This window comes from Mya arenaria, chromosome 4 (genome assembly GCF_026914265.1).
Source record: "Mya arenaria isolate MELC-2E11 chromosome 4, ASM2691426v1".
Taxonomy (NCBI): Eukaryota; Metazoa; Mollusca; class Bivalvia; order Myida; family Myidae; genus Mya; species Mya arenaria.
The window spans coordinates 49,128,207-49,143,025 of NC_069125.1; positions in this window are offsets into that span (position 1 = coordinate 49,128,207).

The window sequence follows — 14,819 nt, forward strand, 5'->3', positions numbered from 1 at the left end:
AAATCTAAAACAATTTGCGGAGGATTTATGAGCATACATACACTATCTTTAGATGTTGATGTAAAATGTCATATGTTTTAGAATACATGACCATAACCACAAAACGTAGCAGGCCGAAAGCCTTTCAAAGATTTAAGCGCTTTGATTACTCATTTTGTACATCTTCAAGTACTATTCCCAAAGCATATTATCGCCATCGCATTAGCTTTAATAATATTCGCCGCTTTAGGCCAAATTTATCGCGCAAACATAACATGACCATAATATTTTGTTGATGCACTTGTAGTTTTTGAAAAGTGATTACACAGTCACAAAAAGCTAATTGGTTTTGACTTCGGTGTCTGATGGTAACTGGGTAATTGTGCTATTTGACCTCCATGCCCTCCTCGTTCTGAATAGTAATGTATATCTGATACTTTTTAGGGGAGACTTTTGCGTATACGACAAAGAAATTGTCAAAAACAGCCACTCATAGCCAAATGTAACGACATGGGAGATTATTGCGCTGTAGTTTGATATGCAACTGGGCTCAATAGATTTAGAGTACACGGAAATGCATGACAGTTTAGTATTTATGTGATAATTTGTTTAAGTGACAGCATTCAGTCAGTGATTTAACTAATGATCCGGGCTTAAATACGCATAATCTCCTTTTGGTAGTTAGTCATGTTTCAAGGAAAAGTTAAGAATTTTGTCGTCAACAATTGGATGTAGGTCGTCGGTTATACTTGAAGGTTTGTCTCTTCATTTCTGCAATCTAGTCATACACATTTCGGTACTTGTGTGGGTCATGTACTGCACATTGGTATGTTTTTACACTGAAAATAGCATGTTTAAATGTTTACACATCGTGATAAAATCTGTATTTACTCTTACGAATTTAGCCTAAGCACCAAACACTATGTTTTGTAGCTATTAATATATACTATTAAGTACACTATCTATAAGATATATGTATTTTGCTCTGAGAGAGAATACGGCACTAATTATAAAGAAATACCAAAGAGGACAAAAATATAATTGAAACGAAAACATAGAAAACACACATTCAATTTACCGTAAGAATGCATATGTTTCTTAACAATAGAATGAAGTGGAACCATAAAAAAATAACATAAGTAAAAGCTGTAAACTTTATGAAATAGACTACTATATATGTTCGTGGTGCACTTAACGAATATCGTCCCCCAAATCTTGCTCTGAGCCTACGGAATTACCTGAAACAAGTTTTAAATATTAATTAAATAGTTCTTCATTTGAAGTAGCAGTTCTTGTGAAATACAAGCGTGATGGAAAAAAGAGCCCAAACATGAAACCAATAAACCTTTTCTGTGTCCGTGCCAGTATTTCACCACAAGAAGGACAGCAAAAAGAACAATACTGTAGAAGACAATGGCTATGACTGCTGAGGGGTTGATCTTCGCGCTGTCAGAATCTGAATAATGAGCAAAATAATACACCCACTCGTCATTTGTTATTATTATTAACATCAACCGTTTCTGTCAGGGTATAGTAAAGACACAGTTTGAAAAGTATCAGTTCGAAATAATAAAATACCTTGATATTTTCGGTTTGATATACCATGCACACATATGTGACTACTTTAATAATAAATAGGTAGACTTATTGCTGATACCTTATTGCTGTAATGCTTGTAATGCTGAAAAGTCAACATAGAATGTCATAAATACTGGAATATTGAATACCTCTGACGCAGCACCTTTGTCAGTACGGATATAGCCATCATATCGCCAGGTAGCTGCCTGGTAAATAATCGCAATGCGTGCTTTGATCTGTGCAAATACTTCCATCTTCACATTTATCGATATCGACATCGCATGTAAACCCGGTCCATCCCTCTTTGCAAAAGCATTTCCCGGTGTCAGATATGCATGGCTCGCCTTCTTCAACGACGTTATCAATGTTACATGTGCATTCAAGAAAACATTCAGGACCGTAAAACAGGTGGTCACATCCTGAAACCAATGCAAAAATAGACGATATTGGCCGCTCATGTACATGTTTCTTTCTGTAAGCATTCCCTGAAACAAATTTCGATCAAACACTGAAAATAACCAACTATTCTAGTTCATTTAAAATGCTTACGTGTTAGAAAAACATCAATGTAGTAGGTGTTAATTGAAAAATCGAGTAAGAACAATAATGTTGTGACATCCTATGAGCAAATAACCTGACATGGTGAACAGTGCGCTACTTTTATTAAGTAAGCAAATTTTAAAAGACCTGTGATACTAAAATAGATACTTCACTGCTGGGCACAATACAACATTCAAAATCCCACAATGCATCCCATCGAATGCATAGGAGAAAGAGGCCATAATGTAAGGTTATGTTCGATCGTTTCCAGTATAAGAATGTCAATTATTGTAACGAGAGTCTTAATCAGACAGTCTACCAAACACAAAACAAACACGACTCGAAAACATACCTTTTATGCATTTTAATCCATCGGGTGACAGTTTAAAACCTAGCATGCATTTGCAATGATAGGAACCCTTTATTGCGATACATTCACTGTTCTCTGGACAGTGATGGTCACTGGATGCGTTTATCGAGACAGTTCTATTACACGTACTTCCGGACCAACCCGGTTTACATTCACAGTCACCGTTGTTTGGGTAGCAAAAAACGGTGTTCTTTTCAACACATTGGCATTCCTGCCCACAATTCTCCCCGTATAGGTCTTGTTTACACTGAATATATGTAGCAGGACACATGTTGTATGAATATTACAAACGACAATTAAAGCATTATCTGTCAAATATTTCTTTGAAGCAAAATAGTTTTTTCTCTCCATTGTACTCGGTCAATTGTATGGCAGAATTATCTGGGATAGTTTATTAAATCAAAAGACAACCAACACAATTCAATATTAAAATGTAACACAGGCACATTTCAAGACAGTTGAAACCTTTGGAACGAATTAATTAAACAAATACTTGATTAGTTATATAAAGTAAACTGACATCAACAGTTTGAAGATAAAAGTCCAGACAATAAGCAAAGAAATACGAATTTGTCAACATATTCAACCACGTTACAAAATTCCATATTCATTATTGGTGAAGATAAGCTGGAATTATAGGAGAACAAAGAAAATAAGCGATATTTACCATAGCAATACGCTGCATATGGAATTGTAGCCTCAAGGTAATATCGCATTTCATGTCCACACCTTCTAACTATAATGTCCTGCAAATGGTTGCATGTTCAGTCTGTGTCTAAAGAACAACCTTTCATAACCGCCAATTCACTCGTTAAGGACGACAATTCTAAAACTTTATATGAACAAATATAAAGTATCAAAAACGAGATACCTTACCTCAAGATTAATCTAGTTCCTTATCATTATTTTGCTCAATCATAAGTTGCAGAGAAAATAAAACGTATCGACCATGCTCTATGCAGCTGATTGTCATGTTTGATTTCAATCGAGACCAATTTAACTAAACTGATAGAATTGTGTTCTATTTTCAAGAAGGACTCACATATCATTTGAAGTAGGTTTTGAACTAGACTTATGAAGCTATCCCCTTTTAAAACCTGATATCTGCAACATAATTATATATATATTCGCGATGAAAAATAGAATGTTATACACTATTGTATTGAAATAAACATGTTTTATAGCTCTGCAAACAACAATTTGATATATTTTGAAATTGTCTAAATATATTAAAGGAGACCTTGCAGGAAAATTGGTTTGAAAGTTCCACAGTTTCCATTAGTGACATTGTGGCCTGGGCCCGCAAGGAGGAACGACCGACCATTGTATATCGGTCTAAACCATCCTGACTTTAACGTAGAGTCACTTAGCAAATTGTTTGGGTTATTCTCGAAGTTGCTGATCAGCCTTGTTGAAAGATTACTCATTACCAGTGCCTCGTCATCGCAGCCATTCTGAACAAACAGTTCTGTTAATATAAGTAGTAAAAAACAATAATCGAATACAACCGACAAATCGTCGTTGACAATACTATGTCGGCGTGGTTGTCCAAAATCGATGTCGCTAATGTTACTTGCGGTAACTACGTATCTTTTGTTATGCGGTAGAAGTAGAGTAAATGTCATTTTTTTCCGGTAAAATCTCGTTGAGTTCATTCATTTTAAAAAGGACGGTCACTCTCGTACACAAATGCAGTGGGTATAAACACTTTTGCTTAAAAACTTACGAACTCTCCGAAAATTACAAATTGTTTTTAATTGTTTATATATTTAATATAACCTCAATAAACTGTCTCTATGGTGAAGTTGGACCGGTCGGATCGGGGATCCCGGCTCGATGCAGACTGTTTTTGAAACGTTTTTTGGTATCGTTTGTTATTAACAAATTTACTTTTTTTGTGAAAATTTTATAAAATAAAGATATTTTAAGAAATCTTCTATATTACAGGTTATTGAATATTAAGCTGTTAACAAATATTTAATATCCTTTTACATGGATAAAATGCTAAGATAACTTACTTGATGCGTTGTGCATCATTTTGCAATTGATGTGCAATTATCAAGTATGTGTTTTGTTGTTATGTTTTTTCGTTAAGTTATTAAAGACAGGTTATGGATATTGATCTACAGGTTAAACCATCTAAATGGTCATGATTATACTATGCTTAAAGAATGTATTGCTAAATGATATTATGAACTTTCGATTAGTGTCTGATTGTAAATCGAAATACTTGGTCCGATTCAATTCAATTATCGATAGCAAATGGAGTCCGATTTTCCAACTCTAGATAGAAGCCATTGAAGAATAAACGTATTCTTTCTTGTTTTTGTTTTTGTATGTACTCGAAGACGATATATCAATGAAAACTACTGGTCAGTATCCCAATATTTAACGATATCTTTTTTAAAGGCACAAGGTTCAATGTCTAATAGACACTTAATCATTGGTGATCATCACATAGATTGGACACTAAAATATGAATATATTGTTTGAAAAGTAATAACAAGACATTGCAATACAATTCTAAAAATTTCACATGAAAATATATCATTATATACATATATAATGTATAAGGTAAGCATGTCCAGAAATCTCCCAAACCTAATTCGCCTTATTTCGATACATAATGTAATAATTCTTGTTGTTTTATATATACAAACAAGTATTTGAAAGTTTTACTTCTAGTGTGATACACATGGAACCTTTTTGGTGTTTTAATTTTACCTTCACAATGCACTCCGTCCGGTGAGGATTTGTAACCCGATAAGCACAAACTCTTGTAGGAGTCAATGGTGCTGATACATTCACTGTTCTCTGGACAGGAGTGATGGTCACTGGATGCGCATTTTTCAAACAGATATATTTTCGGAATTTTTATGATACTGATTATTTAAGAATGAATTCGCTAAAGCGATATCACTATGTGGGTGACGGTTTTAGGTGAGGAGCGGAGCTACATCGCCATCTAAGGCTTCATTTTGGGCCTGCGCACTCCATCATTTTTTAAATGCAAATGCACAATTGACGGCGTGAATGTTTTTGAGAAAAAAGCAGAGTATGCCAGTTTTAATGTAGTTACTATAAAGAACTAGCGCTGGCAATATTTTGTGCGGGTTAAATATCTAGAGTTATAACATGCGTTTGCAGAATACGTTGACGTTCATAGAACTGAGTTGAGAGCTGCTCATTCTATATCTAGATTCATTTTGTTGCAATTTCCACTATTTTATACAATTTAAGAATTGCAAATATATACGATCTAACAGATATGGCACATCTGTTCATAACTTTTAGATTTCATCTCTGAAATTTGTACATTGCAATAGTCAAAGTTTAAATGAAACTAATACTATAGATAATAAATAATAATTTATGTCCTGCTTAAATACATTTGAGAACATTTCTTCTGCTATTCTTGAGATATGAGATATGCTATATTCAATACGTAAAGAGGACACTTAAATTGCTACAATAGCGGCTTTGATAAAGATCTAACGTTTTAATTGTTATCTGTCACATAGTTCATGAACGTATCATGCTAAACATCTTTTGTAACTTTTTAGTTTCATATATTTCAAAATAATAGCTGTAATAAGGAAGAATTGATAAAGAAAGATATGCATGTTGCTTTTGAAAGAGTTTCACATAGATTTAGTAGACAATGCATACACAATGAGACCTACATTTTAAGCGAATTTATTTATGAGCCTGACAAAAAGAGTTCTTTTTTTCCATTTGCAAATAGTATCAATTGTGTTTGTATATTTTGCATTGGTACACAAAAAACTTTTAAAACCATATAAAATGAGAAAGTTCGAACACCTAAAGCTCATAATAGTGTTTTGATGAAATAATCTCAAAAGTATGCGTTTTACAGGTAATTTTACGGTTGATTGACTTATTTCTTTCTCTGTCATTTAATATTTCCTTTGTATCCTATTGCATTGATGATTTCATTCATTCATTTAAATAATACGTAATTAGTCCTGCTGCCATACTGTAAGTAAGGGTTGTCGTTACAAGTGACACTACCGCGCTGTAAGCAATCGTTGTCGTTACAAGTGACACTACCGGGCTGTAAGTAGTCGTTGTCGTTATAAAATCATACTGCCAGGCTGTCCGAAGTTGTTGTCGTTATAGAATCATACTGCCTGGCTGTCCGAAATTGTTGTCGTTATATAATCATACTGCCGGGCTGTCCGAAGTTGTTGTCGTTATAGAATCATACTGCCGTGCTGTCCGAAGTTGTTGTCGTTATAGAATCATACTGCCAGGTTGTCCGAAGTTGTTGTCGTTATAAAATCATACTGCCGGGCTGTCCGAAATTGCTGTCGTAATATAATCATACTGCCGGGCTGTCCGAAGTTGTTGTCGTTATAAAATCATACTGCCGGGCTGTGCGGAGTCGTTGTCGTAAGTAGTCGTTGTCATTATAAGTAATACTCTCAGGCCGTAAGTAGTCGTTGTCATTATAAGTTATACTGTCAGGCCGTAAGTAGTCGTTGTCATTATAAGTCTTACTGCCAGGCCGTAAGTAATTGTTGTCATTATAAGTCTTACTGCCAGGCCGTAAATAGTCGTTGTCTTAATAAGTCATACTGCCAGACTACCCGTTGTGATTGTCGTTATAAGTCGAACAGTCAGTTGTTTTCGTTATGAGTCTTAATGCGGGAGGTCGTTGTCGTTTTTTCAAAGCGAAAATAAATTGCTGCTGCTGCTGCTGCTGCTGCTGCAGCTGCTGCTGCTGCTGCTGCAGCTGCTGCTGCTGCAGCTGCTGCTGCTGCTGCTGATGATGATAATGATGATGATGATTTTGATGATGATGATGATGATGATGATGATGATGATGATGATGATGATGATGATGGTAAGGCAAAAATAACACTTACATTGTAAGTATATTGGATAAAACGTTCCACAGTTCCCATAAGTTGCGTTGTTTGAATCGGACAGCAGAAACAAACGACTGTGAATTGTTGACCGGTACCATGCGGAAACCAGCTCGTCACTAATCAGATTGTCTGGAACTTGTTCTGAGTAGTTGGACATTCGTGATGGCAAAGCACTTAACTCCAGAACGGTATCGTTGCATCCTAAAGCTGTCAAAATAGAAAATCAAGAAAACAGCAAAAAACTGTCATACGCAACGTACAGTTTTGTTAATAAAAATATCGTCACTAACCTTTTTCGAAACCAATAAAGGTAACGACTAATCCGACGATTTTCTTTATACGGCTCATTTCCGATAGTTCACATGTCGATAGCCATTCGGAACTCCTCGGCCATTTTGTTCAAAAACAACCTCGGATGTATGCCGGTACATCAGTTGAAGTAGTTCGTATTTTTTTAATTATATCGTTAATTAAATTTAGTGTTTTAGAGTTGATTTTTTTTTATCTAAGTTTAAATTGATAACCAGTAAAGTGTATTATTGCAAAGATAATTAAGATTCCCAAGAGTCACCGTGTCCAATCGTGACTGGTAGCGGTGGCTAATGTAACGCCTGTGTAGTAGCTAAATAACGCCAGTGTGCGGCTTATTTTCGGAGGGTAAGGTAAGAAAATTGAAAAAAGTAATCGACAAAGTTTTTGTTTTTCTAATAAGAATAGGTGGAGGATGTGGCCATACAATCATACTTTCAGGTCATATGTTTCTTTTTGCCCAGACTTTTGAGTGTTTCCATATCATCGTGGAAAACCTCACCCTGTTTGGAGTGATATTTCGATTTTCAATTTTAAAATCAAGATTCTAGCATATCTATCCATCTAAGGATTCAATTAAACCCTTTAAAGTTTTTATATTTATACTTGTAAACATTAAACAACATTCTGATTGTCCAATAAAATATAATGTTACTTCGGCAGACCCTTTTAAATAACGATTCGGTGGTAACGCATGTGAAGTGGTGCGCTTTTTCTGTAACGCCTGAGGAGGTGGTGCAAATACTTGCACTCCATAGCTTAATTTTTGTCATATATTCCATTTAAACGCCAATCTTTACATAGATTTCTCAAAACAAATGCCCGTTAAAGACCAGATGACATTTATTTACGAATTTATCATTTTAATCTCAACGCATTTATGTGCATTTATTCGTATACTATTCCCAAATTGATAACTACAATGCAAAACATTGCATAAATATCCTTTTAGTTTGGTGTTAAATCTTTATTTACAATTATACGCGATTAAAGACATATCTTAAACGGTTTTAACCCCTATTATATTAAATACCGGTACCATGCGCCAGTATTTGTTGTTGTATAATAGTATAATCCTCACCGCATTTTGTCCGTAGATTATCAACAAAACTTATATCGTCACTATCTTTGGTGTCGATGTCTTCCCACTCGTTAAGTGTTGACTTCCCGCATACATTTGATATCGATTTGAAAAAGCGTCTTGGTGTTGTCACATTTTTTTTGCATAAAACGCGGGCGATGATATTCGTAGACGTTTTGATGTTGGAGTTCCATAATATGGCGAGGGTTGTGGAGAAACGAATCTAGGCTTTTTGCTGCTCAAACATTTTTCGGGTGTCATTGGCAACCGCTTTAATGGTTTTAGTCTTTTTTTACATCGCTTGTATAATGCAAGTTTCGACTTCTGCTTCATCCCTGGAGATTCTGCAGAGATAGGAAACATTTGTAAATACAAGGTATGTATAATCAATGAAGCAGTTGTTGCAAATTAAGCTATAGTCACAATAAAGATCATACAATAACCCATATTTAAAAAAATAGTTTACAACGTTGCTTATTGTGAAGATACAACTGCATTCATGCTTGCGTCCAGCTTTTTAAATTAAAGAACGAATAACTGCGTAAAAGGATTGTAAGTACGGTCTACTAAGTTCAAATATGATAAATTGCTTGTGTTATTAATTTCTTAATATGCTGTGTTCACATTGTAGGACAACTGTTTTACTTTAAATGATCATTATGATTTTTGAGTATTATTTCGGTAAGTCAAATAAAAATGGTAAACGGATAATTTATAATAAGTGACATGATTTTAAATTAACACGCATAATATTACATTGACAATGACCAATTGTACGTGATACATGTGTTATCTTTTGCAATTGTCGTAATTTTTAAAGGTACTCTACTCCAGATAATTTTGAAATTACTCACAAAACGTTTATTTTCGTTGTTTTTATATTCCCCCAACAATTGCATACATGCTTAATAAAATTTAAGTACACTGTACCCATTGGTATGTGTTCTATACATTTCCTTCACGTTTTTATTTTCGTAATGTTTGGCAATCTGGAGTAGAGTACCTTAAAGAAAACACTGTCGAATTACATTTGTTACTGCGTTTAGAAACGATTTGTACGTGCTGGTTCAAGAGCACGTTGTGTGTACAGTTTGTGATTTGACACGAACACACTTATCGGCAATTTGAATGACGTTTATGGTGTTTATGCACCCAGCACGTTGCTTTGTTAATGCAATACAATCAGTCTCTCTAGACTTTCACGATAATGAAATAAAAATATATTTCCTTGTAAAATGAATATCAGCCATAACAAGTTCTAGACGACCGCCGACAAACACGCAAACGCATACAACACCCATAAAAGTAACCTGTATGTGCCTTTTCTTTGGACGACATAAAAATGGTGTACACAATTATATTTGTATATTTGCACTCGTATATTATACGAATCGTGTATTTTAGGATGTAAGAAAAAATGTTCGTAAGACTCGGATGTCCCACATAATAATACGGACATGAATGATATGTTTAGCCTGTAAGGTATCATTCGTTAACATACCCATATGGACACTAAAACGCATCTTTTTATGCGTTTGATGTACACATATGGCAAAGACGATGTATGTGTTTTTTATTGCTTTAATTAAATTCCCAATAGCCTTTTTGTTTGCGCTCTGCTCTTTAAGATTAATGGGTCATTATTTTACAGTCACTTGTTCGAACCTCACAAGAGCACTTATTTTATCCTATTTTCTCTCAAAATGAACATGTTTCTAAAATAAATGTAATTTGCAGACTCATGTTTTGCCAGTTACTAGTAAACAGACCCAAGTATGAAACATTTAACACCAAACTAAAAGGATATTTATGCAATGTTTTGCATTGTAGTTATCAATTTGGGAATAGTATACGAATAAATGCACATAAATGCGTCGAGATTAAAATGATAAATTCGTAAATAAATGTCATCTGGTCTTTAACGGGCATTTGTTTTGAGAAATCTATGTAAAGATTGGCGTTTAAATGGAATATTTGACAAAAAATTAAGCTATGGAGTGCAAGTATTTGCACCACCTCCTCAGGCGTTACAGAAAAAGCGCACCACTCCACATGCGTTACCACCGAATCGTTATTTAAAAGGGTCTGCCGAAGTAACATTATATTTTATTGGACAATCAGAATGTTGTTTAATGTTTACAAGTATAAATATAAAAACTTTAAAGGGTTTAATTGAATCCTTAGATGGATAGATATGCTAGAATCTTGATTTTAAAATTGAAAATCGAAATATCACTCCAAACAGGGTGAGGTTTTCCACGATGATATGGAAACACTCAAAAGTCTGGGCAAAAAGAAACATATGACCTGAAAGTATGATTGTATGGCCACACCCTCCACCTATTCTTATTAGAAAAACAAAAACTTTGTCGATTACTTTTTTCAATTTTCTTACCTTACCCTCCGAAAATAAGCCGCACACTGGCGTTATTTAGCCACTACACAGGCGTTACATTAGCCACCGCTACCAGTCACGATTGGACACGGTGAAGAGTTAAGACATAACGTTTAACTTCTAAATAAAATTACTACGCGATCTACTTGCAGCGGACGTAAACTTACCTCTTTTTGAGTATGTAAACCGTCCAAATACATCCGAGGTTGTTTTTGAAAAAAATGGCCGAGGACTTCCGAATGGTCGAAAGCACATCCGGAAGTATTTTGTTTAAAACCAGCCCCAGTTGTGCGCAACCGCTAGGGCATGATATACTGTATGACTTTGAAATCAGGTAATCCTGATTAAAGCATTCTTCAGTTTTACATCTGCCTTACAAACTACTGCTCTTTATTTAGGAGACAATTTGTAGCTGCAAGACCCGTATACATTATTATTACAAAGACTATTATTACTGTTTTGCGTATTTAGGTATTTAAATTGATTTTGCTTTGTTTACCCATTTGTAGTTTTGTTTGTACTTGAAATGGTAAAGTTGCCCTTTACTTTTAGAAGGATTACTTTAAAACTTATTAATCTTTTACTTGTTATTATTTGTGAATAATGTCATCTTACTTAAAGCTGAACTCTCACAGATTGAACATTTTGACATTTTTTTTTTATTTTTTAACTTGGAACGAGCCAATTTATATGAAAATGCATGGACACCCGTGATATCAGACTGCTGACAAAAATTAAATCGCAGATTTTCATAGTTTAGTTCAAAACTTGATGTTTTATGCATTTTTTCTTAAACCGTTTAAGTAACGCTTTAAGCCATAAAACATCAATTTACGACGGAAATATGAAATCTGCGATTCGATCTTTTGTTAGCAGTCTAATATCACTAGTTTGCAGATATTGACGCCAAAATTGGCTCATTCAAAGACAAAAAATAAAAAAGTTGCCAAAACAGTAAATCTGTGAGACTGCTTTAAGAGATGGTTACAAATGACGTCTGTTTTTCCCACACAAGAGCTGGATATTAGGTCATTTCAGCCATGGAAGATAAAGAGAATATCTGTTGATTTCAGCGTGAAGTCGTATTTTTACGAGTGGCGAAGACACGACTAAAATAGTATTACTTTGAACACGAGTGAATTTTAATACGATCTTACATTGAAATCAATAATGTTTTCTGTTTTTTTAATGCATATTGTCTGGGTTTTAATAGTATTTTATTTTTTCCTATAAGTACCCTCTTTTTCTACGCCGCTATCCGTGGGACGCCCCTCACACGAAATTAGAGTATAGCAAATTTGAAAGATCGTACGTACAAACTAAATAATTGCGGATAATCAGTGGATTAAACTTGTTTCCTAGTTTTAGAGTCTGTCTCATGATAAATCGGAATTCAATGAGCCCTCACTGTAGGAGACCAGTCTGATTTGCTTGGAGACAGGTCGTTTTACAGGTAAAGAGTGAAGACGACGCATGGTTGTTGAAATATTTTGAAGCGCTGGTGGGGTAAAACAACTCATCATTTGATATGTTAAATGTTCTGTGAATTTTCCTGGAAGTTCGTTTTACATATTACAACAACAAAAAGTTTAAAAATATATTTAAACGATGATATAACGTCTGATGTATGTTCGAGCAGTTGTTTTCGTCTGTTTTTTTTTTTTTGTGAGAAAGCAACTGTTCGAACATTCAGTTTAAAGTTCAAGACAACGAAAAAAAGGATTACATTTTTTTTCTGATAAACGGTAAGTTATGAATCTCCAAACATATCTTCACTTAAACTAATGCAACCTCTTATAAATTTCAAAATATTTTGGCAACATTTTCTGGTTCAAGAAAGACGTGTTTTGTTTTGATAAAGGGGAAGTCAGCAATCGATTTTAAAAACAAGTTTTCATATTTACTCCTTAGTTTGCAGGGAATATATCAAATTGATATTCCCACTGTTGTTATTTCACTGATAAAAATCCATATTTCACAGAAAAGAATGAAAGAAAACCTTTTCTCTCTCCCCAGACAAATAGATCCAAATATTTGACCATGCTGTAAATCCTTAACTTGCCCACGGGCAAAGATAAAAAAAGTACCCGTATGGAACTATTTTTATTGCCATCACGCAAGTAAGTCACTTATTGAAGACCGTCATCTTAAGCTGCATGAAAACCTTATCTTGTGCCAATTTTTAAAATCCAAATAAATAATTTATCGCTTCAAATGGCACATGAAATTGTTCATGCTGAATTCAAGAAATAATGCATTCACGTTGTGTTCCCACTTTCCCAACCGCTATTTTTTCCTGTAGAAATTGACGTTGGGGTCGGGGAGATGTATGGTGTGTTTATTAATAGAGTTGATGGGTGATAATTGACGAAAATTGCTATACAGTGCAGAAAAAGTTGCGTTTATAGTTTTGAGAAAGTTGTTCTTAAATTTAATAACGCCACACACATTGACTTCAGTTTTATACAAAATGGGGAGCAGCATCAACATATGTCATTATATCCATATCGCCTGTTTGCAGCTAGTGCTGCTTAAGCCTGATGGGCCTTGGCTCCAGCTCACGGTAGACCCGCTTCCTTAACCGCTGCTTTCTACCATTGTGTTGATCCCCGTACCTGCTTTCTCAGACCACTTAGGATGTCTGCGACAACGAAGGCGCTGTCATCTCTCTTGTGTGACTGTGTTCACCAGCGATTTTAGTAGAAAGATCATTCTTCGTGTTGATTTTCGCATCGCATATTTGGTTGACACAATTCCAGTAGCGATTCTGCCGTTTTCTGGATTTCAGGCTGTACATGTAGCCATTTAGAACTACAATCTGGCGTCCTCTGCTATTCTCTGTTAACCATATACAAATCATTTCAATGTTAAATAATAGTCGCTACGAATATATTATACTTCGTCGTTTCAAATATGCACTTACAGTAAATTTGGACAGTTTTCGAGTATATAAGAACATTAGAGTGTTAAATTTAGTGTTCATATTCACAATTTCAGGATGTATTTGATCAAGGTACAACAATCACAAATTATTATATAGATTGCATTGAAATACATGTAGAAAATACTTTTTGTCTTTAATTTGGCCTAGTTCACATAGTCTGCATATTCTCTGATCTAATTGTTCTCCAAAAAAACGACCTGTTTCTACCCCACGCGTGCGAAACAGTGGCTCCAGCTCTTTTAGAAGCTGTATATAAAAAAGAGCCAATGACACTGCCGAGCTAGAGCAAAAGAACGGACATCATTATAAAACGTAAGCATAACTCGTTATTTTATCTAATATCACAATTATGAGGGCTTATTTGGGAAATCGGAGAATGCAGTGCCATATAAATATGTTTAATCTTCACATCTTTATTAATACGATAACATAAAGAAAAAACACATTATACGTATCCTTGCCCAATTTTGAATATAGAAATGAATGAAAAAACATATATCTAACAGATGAAAATAGATTCCAGTTTTTGCATAAAATTGGCTCATTCCAAGACAAAAACAATAAAAAAGTCAAAACCTTCAATCTGTGAGTGTGCACCTTTAAGGATATAAACTCAGCTTTAAATACAGAGGTACATCTCTATTTTATAGTTTAAAAAAGTGCACCTCTGTTTTTAGAACTGCATTCCTTAATAATGATAATAAGAAAGAGCAGTACCTTTTGATTAAGGT